We start from the raw sequence: 18,521 nt of genomic DNA, 5'->3' as shown, positions 1-18,521 counted from the left end.
CCACACCTAGTTCCCTATTGCATTTTAAAGACAGTTAAAGAAAGGTCTAAGGGTGCTTCATTTAACAGGCAAAAGGAAGGACCCTGGGAGAATCCCTCTATTATTAGCTAACTGGTGGCCTTTACTTGGATCTGAGAGATCTGGGTTCAAACCTCATCTACATGATATATGAGTTCGCAATTCTTTCCCCAAGCTTCCCCTCTTCTATGTTTCTATTGAAATCTGCATGTTGAGCTGAGCAGAAGCTGAGGTGCTGAATAAGATGGGAAATGATGAGATGAGGAGGGAATGGAGGACATGGGGTGAATAAAACAGCCCCCAATTTTGTTGCACAACCTCTTTTTCCTGACTCTTTTTGAAAATTAGCACATTTTGTTTGCTGATTACAAAAGTGGTTAAAAATTTTGACAATATGAAAACATTACAGATAAGTTGGAGTTCCCTGTGAGCCCATTCCTGTAGGAAAAATATGAAATCCCCATGGAGAGTCTGGGAGTATTTTGTTCTGTGCAAACACAAACAAATGCAGGATCACTTGGAACATTCTATTTGGCAGCCTTGGATAATTGACCTTGGGGATTTTTTTTCAGAAAGAACATGCAGATGTGCATCTTCCTTCTTTGTGGGTCTACTGACTGACTTCGAGCCAGACTGACCGATGATGGTATCAATAGGGACAAGCTCAGAAAAGCAGAGCTGTTCCGTGATTCTGGGATCATATGGCTTCTGTCTGTAAAACAACCCAGTCAGCCTTGAGTACCATTCATGATACAGGGGTTGATGGGATGGAGGATCTGGGACATTTTACAACAATTTCTAGGGCATAGCTTCAGCAAACCAGGGGGAATTAAGACCTTATCTAACTCAATGCATTTTGCTCTTCAGGTGACCAAGGCCTGAGAGGCGAGACTGTCCAAGGTCACACAACATGTTTTTCATTGCATCTGGACTTCAACCCAGTATCCTGCCTCTCTTATTTATTTTTTCATTCTCTGTCTTTTGCCTTTACTTTTTGTGAATATTTAAAGGGCATTATGTAATGTGTTAGTATATATATTTGATGTACACAGCAAAATGATTAAAAATGTTACACAAATTAATAGACTCATCATTTCATACAGTTGTTTCTTTTCTTCTTGTGGTGAGAGTACTAACATCTGCTTTCTAGGTCAATGAGCTGCCCCAGGACATTGGCAGTTGCCTTCTGAGGGCTTCTCAATCTCCCCCTCATCTACAGGGCCACTGTTTATCTTCTTGGCAATAAACTGTCAATCAGTATGCATTTTGGTGGCATAAACTTGAAACTTTAAGCCTGCATTTAGAACAATAATACCACTGAAGCCCTGATCCATTGGGCATTTAAAATTGGTCAGTTCATTGTAAAACAATAACAAAAATAAAAGCAAAATTCAAGTTAGTATTACTGGGAATTTGTTAAAAATGTATATTTTTAAACTTAAAACACATACAGCTTCTTACCCTGAGTTACCTGGGTACTGGGTAGGAGTGCATCCTTTTGCATATAAACTTCTGATTCAAGTTCTGCTCTTTTCTCTCTTAATCCATACCCTTAATATATTACCAATATAATTTCCAGCCTTGACTTTTTTTTATTTTTGTATTTTGGGTACTACATCAGGGGCTGGGACTTAGAGAAAACAGGCACAGGCTTCACAGTCACATTCAACAACAATGATAAGCACTGTATAATGCAAAACATATTATCTTCTACCTTTGTTTTGGACCATTTTCTGTTGATATAATAAAATAGCTGAGGCAGGATTCTTTACAGAGGAAATAAGTTTATTTAACTCACAGATTCTCCCCATCATCCTTGGGGGATGATCTTCTGTCCTGCTGGTTAAGAAGAGCATTCTTTAAAGTAGCTATTTTTATTGAGAGTTATTATGTGACAGTCACTGTATAATGCAACAAATATGAAAGATGAAACATTCTGGCTCTGTGAACAAGACACTCTTCTATTCCTAGGACTATTTTAAATATGAATTTTTAAAAAGGTGAAACCTCTGCAGTTACATCTTTTTAATTTCAAGCTTGATTCCATCTTAGTGTACCTGTGACTTCTGGTTAAACAAACAAACAAATAAACAACAACAACAAAAAAAAACCTGTGGATGGCAAGTTGGTCCATGTCCCCTCACCCGCTCCTCCGCCCGACTGCTCTAAGGCTTGTGCCCCAGGGGTGTCAGCCCCGCGGTGGTTCTGCTCTCTGGGCCTATGGAGACTGGGGAATGGGCCCAGGCTGCAGCCCCGCATGCGTGGGAGCACCGCCTCCCCCGCGGCAGACAGGGAAAACCGCTGGGAGGTACAGGAGGCAGCGCAGAGGAGGTCCCCAGTGGGGGCCGGTGGCAGGGCTGGAAGAAGCCAGAGCCGACCTCTGCAAGCTGAGGCGGGGCAGCTCCCTCGGCCTGAGACCTCCACCTCCCCAAGGCGCAGCGAAGAATGAGCAGGCGCCTGTCCCAGGCTCTGGGTCAGGCTTCCTCCCAAGCAGCGTAGGCGCTGGGGTCGGTCTCTGTGGCGGGGCAGGGCACCTTCAGCGGTGACCAGGCTTGGGTGCAGGTGCCTGGTCTACTGAACTGGCCGCTGGGAGAAGGAGGAGGAGGAGGAGGAGGAGGAGGAGGAGGAGGAGGACCCTTGTGGGGGCGGTTGCCAGGCCTCCCCTCCCCCGCACACGTCAGGGCGCTGAGTGGCCTCCAGAAGAGGAAGTTCCGCTCCCTAACTAACAGTGCAGCTGCAGATCCCAGGAGTCAGGTATTTGAGGCATGATTGCCCTGTGGGTGGACAGTGGAGGGTGCAGCATAGGCGCCAGGCGTCTGCGGGGTGGGTGGTGAGGTGCGGGTGATTGTCGGCTCCAACCTCCTTGCTTCACCCACTGCAGCTGCCTCAGCCTTCCTGAGAGGTGGGAGACCTTCCACCCTTTTGGGAAACTTTTGAGGAGACCTGCATTTCCCCAGACACTTGCCCCCTTTTCCCCACCACCACGAATGTTAAGAGACAGTTGAATAGAGACATCGAGGAGATTAAGTGGACCTTCTACAACTTCTTGGACTTCGCCATCCTCCTGGTGGGGGAGGGAGACCACATTTGATCATCTCACTGGGGTGCGGAAATGGAAGAACCCACCTTGCAGTTTTTCTGCAGTGTGGTTTGAGGGATCTACTCCCAGGAATGAAAAGAAGACTTGTAACAACTTGATGAAGTATATAAAGCCTAATGGCAGGAAGATATCACAGGACATAAAACTAGCAATCATTTGGAAGGCCACCCAGGTTTCCAGATGTAATTGGGCGAGCATGAAAGAGATACTTTTTAAAAAACACAACACTCCTGTGAGAGGAAAAAATTGTGTTTATCCTATTTGTCAAGATTTTGAAAACGGTTCAATGTCTAGTACATTTGTTATAAGATGAGAACTTTATAAAATGTTTTGTCCAAGAGCCTAAAGGATGACTACCCCCAGCCCTGCTGCCCCTGTTGGGATGCTGGATTCCACCTCTGAACCTGAGGCCACCCTCCTTCCCACATCACAAGCTACCTTGAGACTTTCTAAGAAGTTTATCCTTCTCCTTATTCTTAGTGCCTTCAACACCATATGTTCTGGGCAATTTCTTCCTTCCAGACTCTTCAAAATACAAACACTTTGATCTGGGTTTAGAAGATGTATTAATTCTTCATATAGATGCCTGCAAAGGGGCTAAAACTCCTGGAGTCTTCCTGATCCATGGACCTGATGAACATAGACACAGAGGAAAATAAGACCACCATCTGAGAAATAAGATGCAACCAGATTATGAGAAGGCCCTGCAAGAAGCAAAAGAAAAATTAAAGAAGTCAAAAGAGGAAATACAGGGGTTGGGGATGTGACTCAAATGGTTGTGCTCTCACCTGTCATGTAGGCACTGGGTTCAATCCTCAGCACCACATAAAAATAAATAAGTGAAATAAAGTTATTGTGTTCCACTACAACTAAAAAATAAATATTAAAAGAGAGAGCAAACCTCTGCCACCAGTCCCTATTCTAAATCTTGTAGGAATAAGTGGTGGAGGACTAATAGACAGTGACATAAGAAAAAGGGGAAAAATTAAAGAGATGATGAAAAATGCCTGGGATAATTATAGGACATATGAATGGGGTCATAATGAACTCAGACCTACTGCAAGGAAAGGACACTATACCAACATATTTGGAAGTTCACAGTTGAGTGCTACCATAGTAGATGCTTTGGATACCCTTTATATCATGGGACTTCATGATGAATTTCTTGTTGGACAAAGATGAATCGAAGACAACCTTGATTTCAGTGTGAATTCAGAGGTGTCTGTCTGAAGTTAACATTTGATTTATTGGACACCTGCTTGCAGCATATTACCTTTCAGGAGAAGAGATATTCAAGATTAAAGCGGTAGAGTTGGCTGAGAAATTCCCAACTTCTTTTAACACACCTACTGGGATTCCCTGGGGAAGGGTGAATCTGAAAACTGGAGTAGGGAGAAACTGGGGTTGGGCATTTGCAGGTAGCAGCATTCTGGCTGAGTTTCATACATTACATATGGAATTTGTCCACCTCAGCTACTTGACAGGGGACCTGATTTACTATAAAAAAAGGTCGTGCATATTGAGAAAGTACTTTAGCAAATGGATCATCCAAATGGCATTTATCCAAATTATTTGAACCCAAAAACAGGGCACTGGGATAAGTATTATACATTAGTTGGTGGTATGGAGGACAGTATCTATGAATATAGATGGTTGATATCAGATAAAACGGATCATGAGGCAAGAAAGATGTATGATGATGCTATTGGGGCTATAGAGAAACACCTTATTAAGAAGTCCCAGAGTGGTCTTATCTTTATTGAATTATGCAAGAATGGACACTTGGAAAAGAAGATGGGACATTTGGCTTGCTTTGATGGGGGAATGTTTGCATTCAAGTTTGATGGTGCAGTGGAGGCTGTGGCTGTCCAGCAGGCTGAAAAGTATTATATCCTCCAGCCAGATGTAATTTAAACCTGTTGGTACCTAGGGATATTTACTCATGATTCAAGATAGAGTCAGTGGAGCTGGGAAGCAGCACTGGCTATTGAAAAGTACTGCTGGATCAGTGGTGGAGTTTTCTGGAGTCAAAAATATATATTCCTCTACTCCTACAAAAGATGATGTATAGCAGAACTTCTTTCTTTCTGAAACATTAAAATATTTCTATCTGCTCTTTTCCAGTGATGACCTTTTACCTTTAGATCACTGGGTGGTTAACAGAGAAGCTCACTCTCTGCCTGTGTTATATTTAGTTAACATCACACTTTCAAGTAATCCTGCTGTTCCATGAAAGCAGGTACAGAAGGAATATACTTATGTTTTGTTTACATGAACCACTACAGAAACTAGTCTGGAGAAGTGGCTTTTGAAAATCCAGACCTCTAAGTCAACATGACAGGGTGAAACCTCCCTGTAAGGCTTTTCAACTTGTAGATATATCAGATTTGAAATTATTCCATTTTATACCTGACCAAAATATGTTCTGGTACCTGTAGGACAGAGAACAGATGTGCTTTGATTCTTAATGAGGTAGTCACACAAGAAGCACTGTCTGTTACTGTTGTATTGCTAGAGCAATCCAAGAACATAGGGCACCTTGCAGGAATTAGATATGACTTTTGGAACCAATTATATAATTTTTTTTCCTCTCACAGTGGAGAAGCTTTTAAATTAGATATTACACATTGGTTATTCCTATTTCTCTATTTAAATAATAGAATAAAATAAGATAAACAAAAACAAAAGAACAGTGTAACTACTTCAGTAGCAAGAAGACTCAAAAATGAAACAGAAGTACCTATCCCTGTCTGAATTTTGAAGTTCCCCATTGGATGAACAGACTGGCAGTCATTTCAATCGCAATGAAATTTCTTGGTTACACTTTATTTTTCCTGGGGTATGATCTCACAAAGAATACTCTTCAAGTATTTTTTCTCTATCTGATATCATTGAAATTGCTATTTATCAGGCTCTACTTAAGAGCCTGGGTGTAGGATTTTGTGCATGTAATTCAGTCTAGTGTTGGTGGCATGACCAAAAGAGAAGGAAGTGCCAGTTTGTTGCTTTACCACATGTTCTTAGAGAAATCCTTGGTTTTGTTGGTAAGATGGTATTCTTCCAAACCAACATAAGTACCAATTAAGTTTTATCCACTTTAATCTCATAATAAATTTAATAGAGTCAGGCAGCTTACAACTTTATGTGGCTTGATAAAATTCACTATTGGTACCTAGGGAGATTTACTCATGATTTACCATGCAGCTCTGAGTTTGCCATGATAAGCTAAGTTACTTTTAAAATTTAGAAAGCAAACCCCAAACACAGTGAAACTTCCTTAAACATTCTATTAGGAATGGGAATAGGGGATCCTTTATTATTTCATCAGATGAGTGAGCTGTTCACAAATATTTTGTTTTTTAGTTTTCCAAGATATAGACTCCAAAGGGTTAATCAGAATAACTTCAAAATAATTTTGGTGAAAAGAATGTGATTAATTATATTACACTGAAATTGGTTATATCTAAAACTTTTCTTTTACTGTTAATAGATTTTGCATTGATTTAAACAAAACTATTTCTTTATATTTTGGCAAAAGAAACTTAAATTTTATCAAGAATTATATAGTATGTTACTATATAATGATTATAATTTTTTGTCCCTTGAATTTCTGTGACAGTGAAAGATACTTTTTTCCTCTTGATTTAATATATTTTCCACTGACATTAATAAAAGTTGAAAACAATATAACTAGTATTTACTCTGAATTTAAATATTTTATGAAACAAGTTTGTACAGGAAGCTCACCTTGGAATTCTGAAAGCTTATTCCCTTATTTAGTCGTTTGATTTTTTAATCCTCTAATTAGCATGTAGTAGATTTAAGTTGAGAAAATATTTAATAAATTAATTAAACATTTTAAAAAATATTTATTTATTTTTTAGTTGTAGTTGGACTCAATATCTTTATTTATTTATTTTTTATGTGGTGCTGAGGATCACGCCCAGGGTCTCACACGTGCTAGGCTAGTGCAATACTGCTGAACCACAACCCCAGCCCAAATAATTAAACTTTTTCTAAGGTGGATCATTTTATACCACAATCATCAGACAATCCTCATAGTTCAGTCAATGATCCATAAATGATAGCCACCCCAAAGTTGTTTAGTGTACATAGAAAATAAAGATGTAGAGCCAGGTGTATTAAATTTCTAAGAGGGTTAAATTTCAGTATCATTACTATTTGAAAATTTAAAATTCTTGCAAAGGGTAGATGACTGTAACTTTAGAAGAGAAAGGGAATATTTGATTCTCAGAAAAAAAAATAGCTTTCCTCCTAAAAGTAGCACAAGCCCACTTATGAGTGACTGAAGAATAGTAAAAAATTTGAGTTGGAAAAAACCAAGAGTATCTGTGCAGATAGCAGTAATGTCCCCTGACCATCCTTCTACCTCTCTTTCTAGAATAGTGCAGAGTAAAGGGGCTTTATTGACTCACAAGGTACTCCTTACCAGAGGAGACAGAACTCCTAACCCAAGTGCTCTATATTACTTGGATGACTGGAGCTTAAGAGTAGTCAAGGAAGTGTACAAGCAGAGCCAGTTCCAATTTGAGAGGGACCATTGAAGAGTCTTCTTCACCACTCCCTACCGTCTTTGTGATGATAAGTCTAGAGATTATAACAGTGCTTTTCCTTCTCTGAATACTGAAGGCAATTAAAGTTAGATACAAATGACTGGTCAGTGTCATCTTTTGTTTTTGTTAAAGACTTTGTAAATAACTTTCACTGAGATCAATCTTCATCCAATATTTTGCTTAGTTTCCAATAGTGTTCTTTACTGTCTTCTGTCCTTAATTTTCCTTTGTATTTTGTAGATTTTATTACTCAGATTTGGAACTCATTGATTTATAAGACCTCCTGCAAGGAGCCCAGAAAAAACCTCAAAGAGCTGAATCTTCACTTTGTGTCCATGGCACATTGTACAAAACAGCTAGATGGATTGGTACATAAAAGAAGAAATGAAACAGAGATATCAGACACCTTCTACATTTATTTCTCTTAATATTAGAATCAAAAGTTTTGGTTCATAAAAGACTTTTTGTTTTGTTTTATTGTTTTTTATCCAACCCATGTGAAGTTGTTAAAACAAAGGGAATGGGCTCTAACCAAAAAGAAGTCTCATTGCAGAAAAATAAGTCCCCAGTCACAGGGTTGTTACTTTCTTGGTGGTTGCACATGTAATGTCTAGCACCAACACATTCCTGTCTTTGAGCACCTGTGTCACTATGTAAAACTTATAAACCTCTCACTTTCTCCATTCTCCTTTGCCAAAGTCTTTGTCAAAATTCCAAATTTGTTGATAAAAGCTTACACTTCCCATTCTCATTATAAAAAAAAACTGTGATGCCTCAGTTTCCCCTTCTTCAAATGGCAGAAGTTATGATAAGTAGAAATTGTGGCCCCATTTGTTTGCTGCAGACACTGACAATGTTTGCTGTTGTATCAACATTGTTATGAGAAATCATGGGGTCACTTCCTTTCTTCATATCAACCAATGGGAAAGAAGCACTCCTGTCTCCTTTTTATAATAAAAAAGCTGTATGAGGTCCTGCCATGAGGTGAGGGGACTTCTCCCTTCTCCAGTGATAGATGCATTCAGTAGTGCCAGGATTTTCTGGGCATGCCCTTTTTATTCATTCACCTGAGGACATCTCATGGTTGGATGGCATGGTGACATTGTTGTCAGCTTGCCACTCTGCCTCCTAATTCTCACAGCCTAATGGAGTCAGGTGAGGAGGATAGCCACTGTGTCAGCATCTATAAAATGCCAACATAGTGTCTTTAGTGTCCCCAGAGAACTTATGCTCTTCAAATGTCCGGTACATTCAGAGGTACAGAATTCAGGTGGTCACAGAGAGGATGCAAGGTGTGCTGGATTTCTTCTGCACTCATTTCCTGCACACATCCTGGACATTCCTGGGGCAGACATTTCCCAGGAAGATTAGCACAGAGAAGTTTAAGTGTCTCTAATTTGGGAGACCCACCAAGGCAAGTTCCCCAAGAGACTCTCAGCACCAGCTGCATCTGACCTAGATGCATGTCAAAATGACATTTTCCAGGTTGGTTTCCTCTGGAAAGACTAGGGAGTTGATAAAATGAGAAGACATGCTGAGCTCAAGAGCAAAGCACTCCCAATACCAACTATACTAACTAGGCTCTCAGCTTTGAATACTCATTTCAGGAAGGCAACCCACAAAGATTTTGTTTTACATTATGAAAGTAATACATAGTCATTGTATAAACTTTCTAAATAGAGGAAAGTTGAAAGAAGCAATACAACACTTTATTAATACTGCCACAGTGGCCCCACACCCACCTCTGTGGATCAAGCTGGAGTATTAATTATAAAAAATAAACTCTTTCTTTATGCATGCCTAAATATTTAAAGAGAATCATTGAAGATATTCACCCAGAACTGAACTGAACAATGTGGGGGTTACAGGAGGATTTTGGTTGGGAATTAATTTTGAGAAATTTGAAAAATAAATGGGAGATCAGATAAATCGAGGGAAAAATTGACATGATAATAAAAGACTGAATCATACACCCTGATTGACAGGGACACCCATGGGTAGGGGAGTCATAGGATAAAATGATTCTTGAAGGATGGAAAACAGTATCCTCACAGGCCCACTTTGCCACCCGGCCATGCCCTCTGAGCACCTTGTAGAGGGAGCCCATGGGAGCAGGGGTGTAGAAATGCCTTCTGCTGCCAGGCTGCTTGCTACCCTCATAATTTTTCCTGATAGATGACAGAACTTCTTTTCCACAATGATATTATGTAGCTTGTTGGGAAATTGAATAAGTTTTAATTTCTGAAAATCATATCATCCTCCTTTAACATAGAGATATAGAAATCTTTAGTAGGTTTCCTTCTTCTAAAGACCATGATCCTACCATCCATTTATCCATCCACATACCTGTTCATCTGACCTATTATTCATTTATCTCTCCATTATTAATAATTTATGTATTTATTTATCTATTTGTCAATCCATTTATCAATCTATCTATTCACATATCTATCCATCCATCCATGTATGTATGTTAAGGACTCACAGCTTCTCCACCCTTAAGGTTTATGGAATTTCTTTGGAAAAAGAAATATGAGTCCACTTAAAAAGGCAACTGAACAGTGTAAGGCAACGGGTCTTAGAATAATGCGTCGTCAAGCACTTTAGACAGTTGGAGGTGGTCAGAACAGACTGTCTAGAGGAAGTAATTTATAAACTTGCATACTAAACAGATTCCTAACTCGATGTCCAAGATTGAGGTTACAGGGCTCCATGAATACTATGATATTGCATCCAAAAAGACAAGAAAGTAAAAGAGAGGCTACCCTGGACTCATCATCACCTGGCCTTCTATCCTGGTCTCTCCGACTCTGTTAAATAGCAGATGAGTGACAGATGAGCTTCAACTGTGCTCAGATGGAGAAAAAGTTTCTCAGAAAGCATCTCCAGCAGTGTGAAGAGATGCCGGATTTAGATCTGACATCCAGGAAAGAACTGGAGCTGAAATTAAGAGGGGAGTTCATAGGCTGGGAAACACAGGTGTTAGGGAGTGGGTAGATGAGTGATCCATGTGTTGGGGAGGGAGGAGAAGAGGAGAAAGAAACCACCAGCCATTTAATGGTTTTCTACTTCTGCAGCTGTTACAAATTATGGAAACTGTGAGACATGAAAGCCATTTTTTTTCTAACTGTGGGTCTTTTGTTCAAGTACAGACTGCTTTATGGTATTTAGAGAATACACATTAACTCAGAATTTTCTGAATTCCATTTCTACCTGATCCTTGTAAAAAACACATTACCTTATGGGCCTTAGATTCTCTTCTTATAGAAGAATATACTTCTAAAATAATCATATTATCTACTCCCATTTCCTCTCTTCTGTTGTTACCTCCATGTCTCATCTAGACTAGAACAACAACTATAGCATTTCTCTTGACTAAAACACTCAGGGTCACTCCAGGTGAACTGGGCTGCTTGAAATAATCATAAAAGAGACAGATATACCTTTTCTTTAGGTACTGTGACAGCTCCTCTGACCTTAAGGGTCCACAGAAAGAGAGAGAGCACATGTTTCTCCCTTTTATTGGGGAGAAGCCATTAAAATGAGCCAAGAGGTAAGGTTTCAGGGGGTTGAGTCTAGCTTCATAATGTCTGCTGTCAGCAGGTTGACTGACATCTAGGAAGGCCACACTCAAAGGCAGAGCAAGAGAAGGGGAAACACAAAGGGCACTTCCATGGAACATTCTATACCAAACAGGACAATGAGGTAGTATTACAAAGGAATAGGTGAGTATAGGTCCTGAAGACATGCCTTCTACTTTCTTGGATAACACCCAAGTCACCATGAAATGTAGTGGTCCATCAGAGCCTCTTGCTTCAAGAAGGAAGGCATGGGTACTTCAGAGTGGCTCACCACAATCAACCTACTAACTAGTTTCTTTCCTCCAGTCTCTCTCCTCCACCCACTTCCATGATGCAGCCCAGAGATCTTCAGGAATCTCTTTCAGATTGTACCCGAATAACATGCTATGGGACTCTCGAGGTGGATTTTCTTTTTTCTCTTATTTTGTAAAAATAATCCAAATTTACAGTAAGAGAGCTTATCTCCAGCAATTTCCTCTGCTCCCTCCAACATAATTCTACATGTTCTGCATTGTGGAATTTAAAAAAAAAAAACTCTTCATTGATAGTGATGTCTCTGTGTATTTAGCTGTTTTATTGCGAGTTTATCTTCAGTAGGAGATTTTTTTTGAGACTTTTTATTGTTTTTGCTGGGAGTCCTTTGATCGTGGGGCATGGGAGAATTCTACTAGAAGAAACACTTTTGTCCTTTCTTCTGAAGAATTCCCTGAAATGACATTGTATTTGCACTGGCCTCAGATTTTTGTGAGATATGAAAAAAACTGTTGATCTCTAAGCCCACTAGGCCTAGAACTACAGTTTTGATTTCTTATGAAATGAGTTTCTTCCCCACCTGGAGCTAGAGTAGAAGCAAGCTTTCTTACCACCTGCCACTCCAGTGGGTAGGACTTTTCTTGTCCCTTCTCCATGAGGCAGAGCTCTTTGCAGATCCTGGCTGTCCAAGAATCTCCATGCAGTGTTTCTCACCTTCCATGGGTCCACAGGCTTCCCTCCTGTTTCTGGAAATTAAAGCAGAATTACCTGTGCTTGGAGGATGTTCCTGTTTGCCATATAGTATATCAGATTATTGTTCTGACTTTGTGCCTTCTGTATTTCCAGTATCCTGAAATTTCCATTTCTTGAGAACAAAATAGGTATGACAGATACAATGTAGTCTTACTTCTCTATACTATAGTCTTATCCAAACTTTCTGAATGAGCATACAGACAGCATAACTCCTGTACCTGTCTCCCATTGTCCGTGGTTATCTCTGGTCTACATTCTAATAGTCTACACTCTTAACTAATGGCATGCTGGTCAATGCCTCAAGCAGCCTGGACTTGTAGCCTTGCCAATTTCCATAGTGTAAATACTTCTACCTTCACCATTTTCAAATGGCTATTGTGGTGTCACTGGACATGGAATTTGGAAGACACATGCAGAATTGTCTCTTGCCGGCATAACTGGACTCTGGTTTGGCTATTACTACCTGTTCTTAAAGTTGTCAACTTAAGTGCCACTCTTTGAAAGTCTTCACTAATGCAGATTTTAGTCCCTGAATTATTTTCCTAAACCTAAGCCTTATTGTGCTGTATTGTAATTATCCATTTATTTCCCAGACTCTACATTGGATGGAAAAGCCAAGGTAGTAGAGATTTTAATAGGAACCTGTCTTACTGTTATATCCACAATCACCCAGCAGAGTTTGGCAAGAGAGGTCAGATGGGATTTCATGATCTACAGAAATGAAACTCCCTGTTCTCCCTGGTGGTGTGATAGTTTTAATGGTCATTCCCAAGATGGACATATTACTATGATTCTCAACAGATATCCTAAACTGTGGACACACAGAGAGCCGAGTGCTGAGAGACCCCAGCCATAAAATGAGAGGGATGCCTTCATCATCCCCAGTTTTTTTCCAGCTGTAATGTTCAACTCTGGCTTCTTGCTCCTGTTTTGAGGGTCTCAGCTCTCTGATGGTAGGGTTTGGCCTCTGGAATTGGTACTGCAAGAACAATTCCATCTCTTTGGGACTTTCTTTCTACCCCTTGGACAGAAGCTCTCATTTCAGGGACTTAAAAATCTCCCATGATGCACCCCACCAATAGTCCTCTATTTCTTTACATCTGTGTTTCTTTCTCTCCAAAGGAACCTGTCTCACACAGCCCCCACTTCTGGTCCCACTTCTGGGCAGAAGCATCTTCTAATGCTAACATGCCCTGGTAGGCCTTACATTTCCAGGTGGAGTAGCATTTCAGTAGGAGCCAATGGAAGAGCAGAAGTCTCAGGCTAAGTGTGGAAATCCAGGAAGAAAGATAGTTGAGAGGAGAGATCCGGATGTCAGTCACCTACCTTGAGGATCTCTGAGATGCTCCAGCACATTGTAGATGCAGCTGCCAGCTTAGTTTGCTGGACCAGGATGCTCTGGTGTCCACATACTCTTCATTTCTCATCTGCACCCTGCCTTCTAAGTTCAGATGGGCCTAAAATGGTCCCACAGGGAATGGGGTTCCAGTTGCCATGGTTGACTCATGGATCACAATGCTCAGTTCAAGGCTGATAGGACTCTTGGGGAATTCTGTTGCTAGGCTTGCTGACTGCCACAGCCTGGACTTCAGGCCTACCCTGGATGGTGTGAAGGGGGTGGGCAAGTCTGTCTGGCCTTAGGGTAGGATTTGTTTATGTGTTCTAGAAGCTGGGGTCTGGAGAAGACTTTTGTTTGCATCAAGTGGCCTATTTACTCATTGGCTTCTCTTCAATGTCACTCATTGACTCCCTTTGGCTTTCTTCACCTGTTCAAGGGCATGGACAGGTATATGGGGGGTTAGTAAGAAACTAGTGTATCTGGGTTTAAGCTCACTACCACTACTTTAGGATTCAAGACCTAATCACTCTCTGAACCTCAGGCTCCTCCTCTGGGAAAGGGTATCTTACAATATATCTTTCTGTATTGTTGGAAGGACTCTGGGTGCCCCACTACATGGCCTGACACATGGTACTCATGGAACCTCACTATCCTCCTCTCACCATATTTTCAGGGAGAGCAAATAGCACTTCTGGAATGATGTCATCAACAGCCAATCAGAAAGCTCCTGGGCTGGTCCAACAGGAGGACTCACTTATGTAATGTAATTGTCTTTCTCCCCCTACCCCTCAGGCAATGACTCTGGTTTGTGTTTGATTTATATCTTTTGGGTTGCATTGTTCCGAGAAACGTGTATTTGATAATGCATGCATTTTTTTTAAATTTTAAAGTATGCTATTTTGTTATATATCTCTGTTTCTTACTTTTTTCAATCAACGCTGTGATAAATGTGCCCATATCATTAGGTCTCCACCCAAGCTGTTCATTCTCTCTTGTGCATAGCTCTCTATGATGTATACTCACCATATGCTCCATGGAGGGATTTCCAGAACGCCTCCAAGTTCCTGTCACCACCAAATGGCACTATCAGGAACATTTTCAGACCAGCCCTTATGGACCCGAGTGAGGTGTTCTTTGGAAGTGCATGCAGGGTCCATTTTAATTTGACTAAGTTTCATCAGGTTGTTCACCAGAAAGCCAGCTTCCCGTGACACTCCCAGCAGCAGTGTGTAAGTCCCAATTCCACCTGCCGCGGCCTGCTGTGGCTTTCAGACTTCGAAGCCATTTCTTCTCTATTATTCTATTTTCACAGTTTTAAAGCTATTTTGTTACATATCTCTATTTTCTTCTATTTTCTGCTTCTTTCCATGCTGTTTTCTGCTTTAACTGCCCCACCTGCTCTACGTCTCCCTGTCCTTACCTTTTCTCTAATCTTCCTCTCTAGAAACCTTTCCCAGGGGTTTGCCCTAGTCATGGTTTCTTTTGCTTCTATACCAGAGCATTAATTAGCCCCTTATCTTTCTGTTTTACCTTTAAGCACTATGATTGGTCCCTTGGATTATCCAATCTGGCACAATTCTGGGATGTAGATTCTCCCCTTGGACCACCTCTTAAGACAGTCATTGGCTCAGACCTCTATTTCTGGTTCCCCCAGATGTCTCCAGGATGCTAAGGGTCATATGGAATTAAACCTATTGGCTCCTTGGGTTAAGGAATATCTGCAATGAGCTTTTACCATAAAGGGGGCCATGCATATGACAGGCATTCATTTATATGGACTACCTGGTATGCACATTGGTTTCATATTTTATTAAATTCGCCAAATTGACCAATTTTGATGTGAGGTAGCTGCAATTATGCAAGAAGAGTACCAATCTCATACATTATTTTATATGTAAACACAGTGGGAATCTTTTAGTTGTCCCCGTAGGTCCTGTGTTAGGACTGTGATCACTGTGATAAAATACCTGAGAAAAATCATCATAAAGAAGGAAAGGTTTTTTGTTGGCTCATGGTTTCTGAGGGGTCTGTCTATGGTCACTTGGTCCCATCACTTTGGGCCTATGATGAAGCAAAACATCATGGTGGGGAGCAAATGGCCCAACAGAGCTACTCACCTCATCAAAGCTGGGAGGAGAAAAAGCAAAGGGCCTTACCTGTCAAGGACGCACCTCCAGAGGCCTCCTTCCTCTAACTAGGTCACACCTCTGAAAGTTTCTAGCATCACCCAATAGTGCCACCAGCTGGGGACTGAGCCTTAGGAGGCATTTCAGATCTAAATAATAATAGGTCTCTCTCTCTTCCTTCTTGCATTATTTCCTCCAGCCCATAAGCATGCTATTGAGCAAAACCTGTCCTAATGCAAAGGATGTGTTATTTCCCTGCCTAGAACATTCTCCCCAACTCCTTTTTGGCCTGAACAAAGCAAACTCATTCTTCTCCCACCAAATTTCACTTCTCCAGGAAGATCTTTTCTGATATCTATTCTGGGTAAATTCTCCTGCCAGATGTTCCCATTCCCTATCATCACACACTGTGTTATACTTAAATGTTATTTTGCTACAAAATATGAGCAACCTAAGGATGTGATTGTGCTTATCCCATCCACTGCTGTGTTTCCGTTGTCCAGCCAAGCACTTTGCATCTAGTACGTGCTCAAAAAACATTTGAGTAATTTTGTTGAATAATGGAGAGGCAATGTGTCCAGGAGGCTGAGTTTAAATCCCAGTCCAGTTATGAGTTCTAGGAGGAAACCATCATTCCTGATCTACCTTATGGTTTTTACATGTGAAAAAAATTCAGATATAAGGATGTACAAAAATATGGCAAGATTATTATCTGGGTAAAGATCATTAGGTAGCTCTGCTCCTATTTAGAGGAATGTAAATACCAACTGCTTGAATAGGAGGATAAAATAATGCTCTCATCCTAATATAATTTCATAAATCAAAGATTGTCATCAGCAGGTTGCTAGATATGTAAGGGAGCCTGGAGTGTGTCCAGTCTAGATATTTTGTTTTGCCTGGAAAGGGAATTGACTGGGAATCAATTTATATGACTAGCCCAAAGTCACAGAGCCATCTAGCAACAGGGTTCTGGTCCTACCCTTCACACACCTGAGGCATGTGCCCTGGTGGGAGGATGCAGCCCAGAAGCAGCCTCCTCTTTGGCTCCTCCCACGCCGACCTTTGTTTGAGTCCAGCTTCCCACAAGCCATTATTTCTTAGAATCATAGAATCATCAAATTCTCTTGTGTTTTTCCCCTTTTTTCCCCTCCATGCCTCTACCTGACCCAGTTCTTTTCACTGACCCATGAAGAAGTAGCAAAGAGAGAAGTGCACATCCCCGCTCAAGCTTTCCTGTGCTGTGATTTCAGTGTGCAACCTCCCCCACCAAGGTCAGCCAGTGGCGAAGTTATCTGGGGGACCAGATGCTAGATTTCTGATTCCTTAGCAGAGCCAAGTTGTTCTCAATACACACAGTTTCCCAGGAAGAAGAGTCCACTGTATTTACATTTTTTCTAGTTGCTACAGGAATTAGAGGGAGTTGCAAAAATAATCCTAAGAAGGGGTCCTTTGTGTCCAACTGTTTTAAAACAAGATTTTTCATAAGTGTTGACTCCCCAGAATGAAGCACAGAAGTGCAAAAGTTCAGCCTGAGTCTTGCCCACTCCTTTGCTTGAGACCTTCCAAGAGACTCACAAGGCTTTTCTTTTCCAGGGCCCATGTGGCCATAAATTGCAATGGACATTAATTTATGAAAACAAATGACACCAGCCTACTCCACGACATTTTGAAATGGGAGAATTAAGCAGGGCAATAAAACAGGAATAAAAGAAAAAACATTCCGACCCCATAGCTGCCCTGGCTATGTCCCAAATGACACCAGGACCCTGAGTATCCCTATTCCAACCCCCTCCACTCTTGCAAAGTTAGAGTTATTTGATCAAAGGTGAAAAATTAGCTCTTTGTCACAGAGCGTGGCAGGAAATTAAACACATCCAATGCTTTCTCCATGGAACTAGAATCACCATTCCATCTGCAGAATTTACATCAGTGGTCACAACGTAGGCAGAGAAAAGGAATCAGATCATCAGCACTGGTGGCTCAGTCCATTCTCTCCAGGATTTACAGGGCTTAATGAATTCCCCTGGGTATTCGCTGAGATTTGGGGGAGCTCCTAAGAACATCAAGAGGGTGGTTTATAGGCGTGTAGAAGTAGAGACAATTCTAATATCCTTATGGTGGTACTTTCATTCTCCAGCATTGAGGAGACAAGCTATCAATACATAGTACCACCTCCAATTCCATGGGAGAGATGTGGAGGGATGGAGCTGGACAATGTGTCTGTGATTTAAGGCAATGTAGTGGGATCTCTCTTGGTCTCCATTTTTTTGGTTGCTTGGACCTGATACATCTGAGTTTTTCAGATGCGAATACAAAGAGTGGAAAGAGACACATAGCCCTACAACAGTATCTCCTGAGGTCATCAATTGGCACCAATTTACAACTCATTTTCATTTTTTAGGCTACACTTAACATACAAAATTTTAGATGGTGGCTTAAAAGGAGAGGCTATAATTTCTTCCCTTTAGTCCCTATCCCATCAAATGAAAGGACACAAGACCGAAATAGGATCAAAGGACCAGTCAATTTATTGGTGAAGTACATACTTCATCATTCCTTAAAAGTAGGGCTTTTAATAAATAAATAAATTTATTTTTAAAAAGTAGGGCTTCTAGAAAATTTTTGGAGAATAGAAAATAAACTTCAATCTTAATAGGCATTTTATTTCACCTACTAAAATCTTGGTCTTAATACACCTTTTTGGACAACTGATCTGTGAGCTATCTGCCTAGCTTCCTTTATTGTAGCTGCAAGGAATCACCTGCCTTGCCCCACACC

At 40.8% G+C, this 18,521-nt stretch overlaps 1 pseudogene; it reads left to right on the top strand.

Moving 5' to 3' along the window:
- Nucleotides 1-2,252: 2,252 nt before the first annotated feature.
- Nucleotides 2,253-5,351, top strand: LOC144251532 (mannosyl-oligosaccharide 1,2-alpha-mannosidase IB pseudogene; annotated as a pseudogene).
- The last annotated feature ends 13,170 nt before the right edge of the window (nucleotides 5,352-18,521 follow it).

The sequence above is a fragment of the Urocitellus parryii genome, unplaced genomic scaffold (assembly GCF_045843805.1).
Source record: "Urocitellus parryii isolate mUroPar1 unplaced genomic scaffold, mUroPar1.hap1 Scaffold_101, whole genome shotgun sequence".
In the NCBI taxonomy this organism is placed as follows: Eukaryota; Metazoa; Chordata; class Mammalia; order Rodentia; family Sciuridae; genus Urocitellus; species Urocitellus parryii.
The sequence above is the reverse complement of the archived record's forward strand: the minus strand, read 5'-3'. Positions and strand labels throughout refer to the sequence as shown.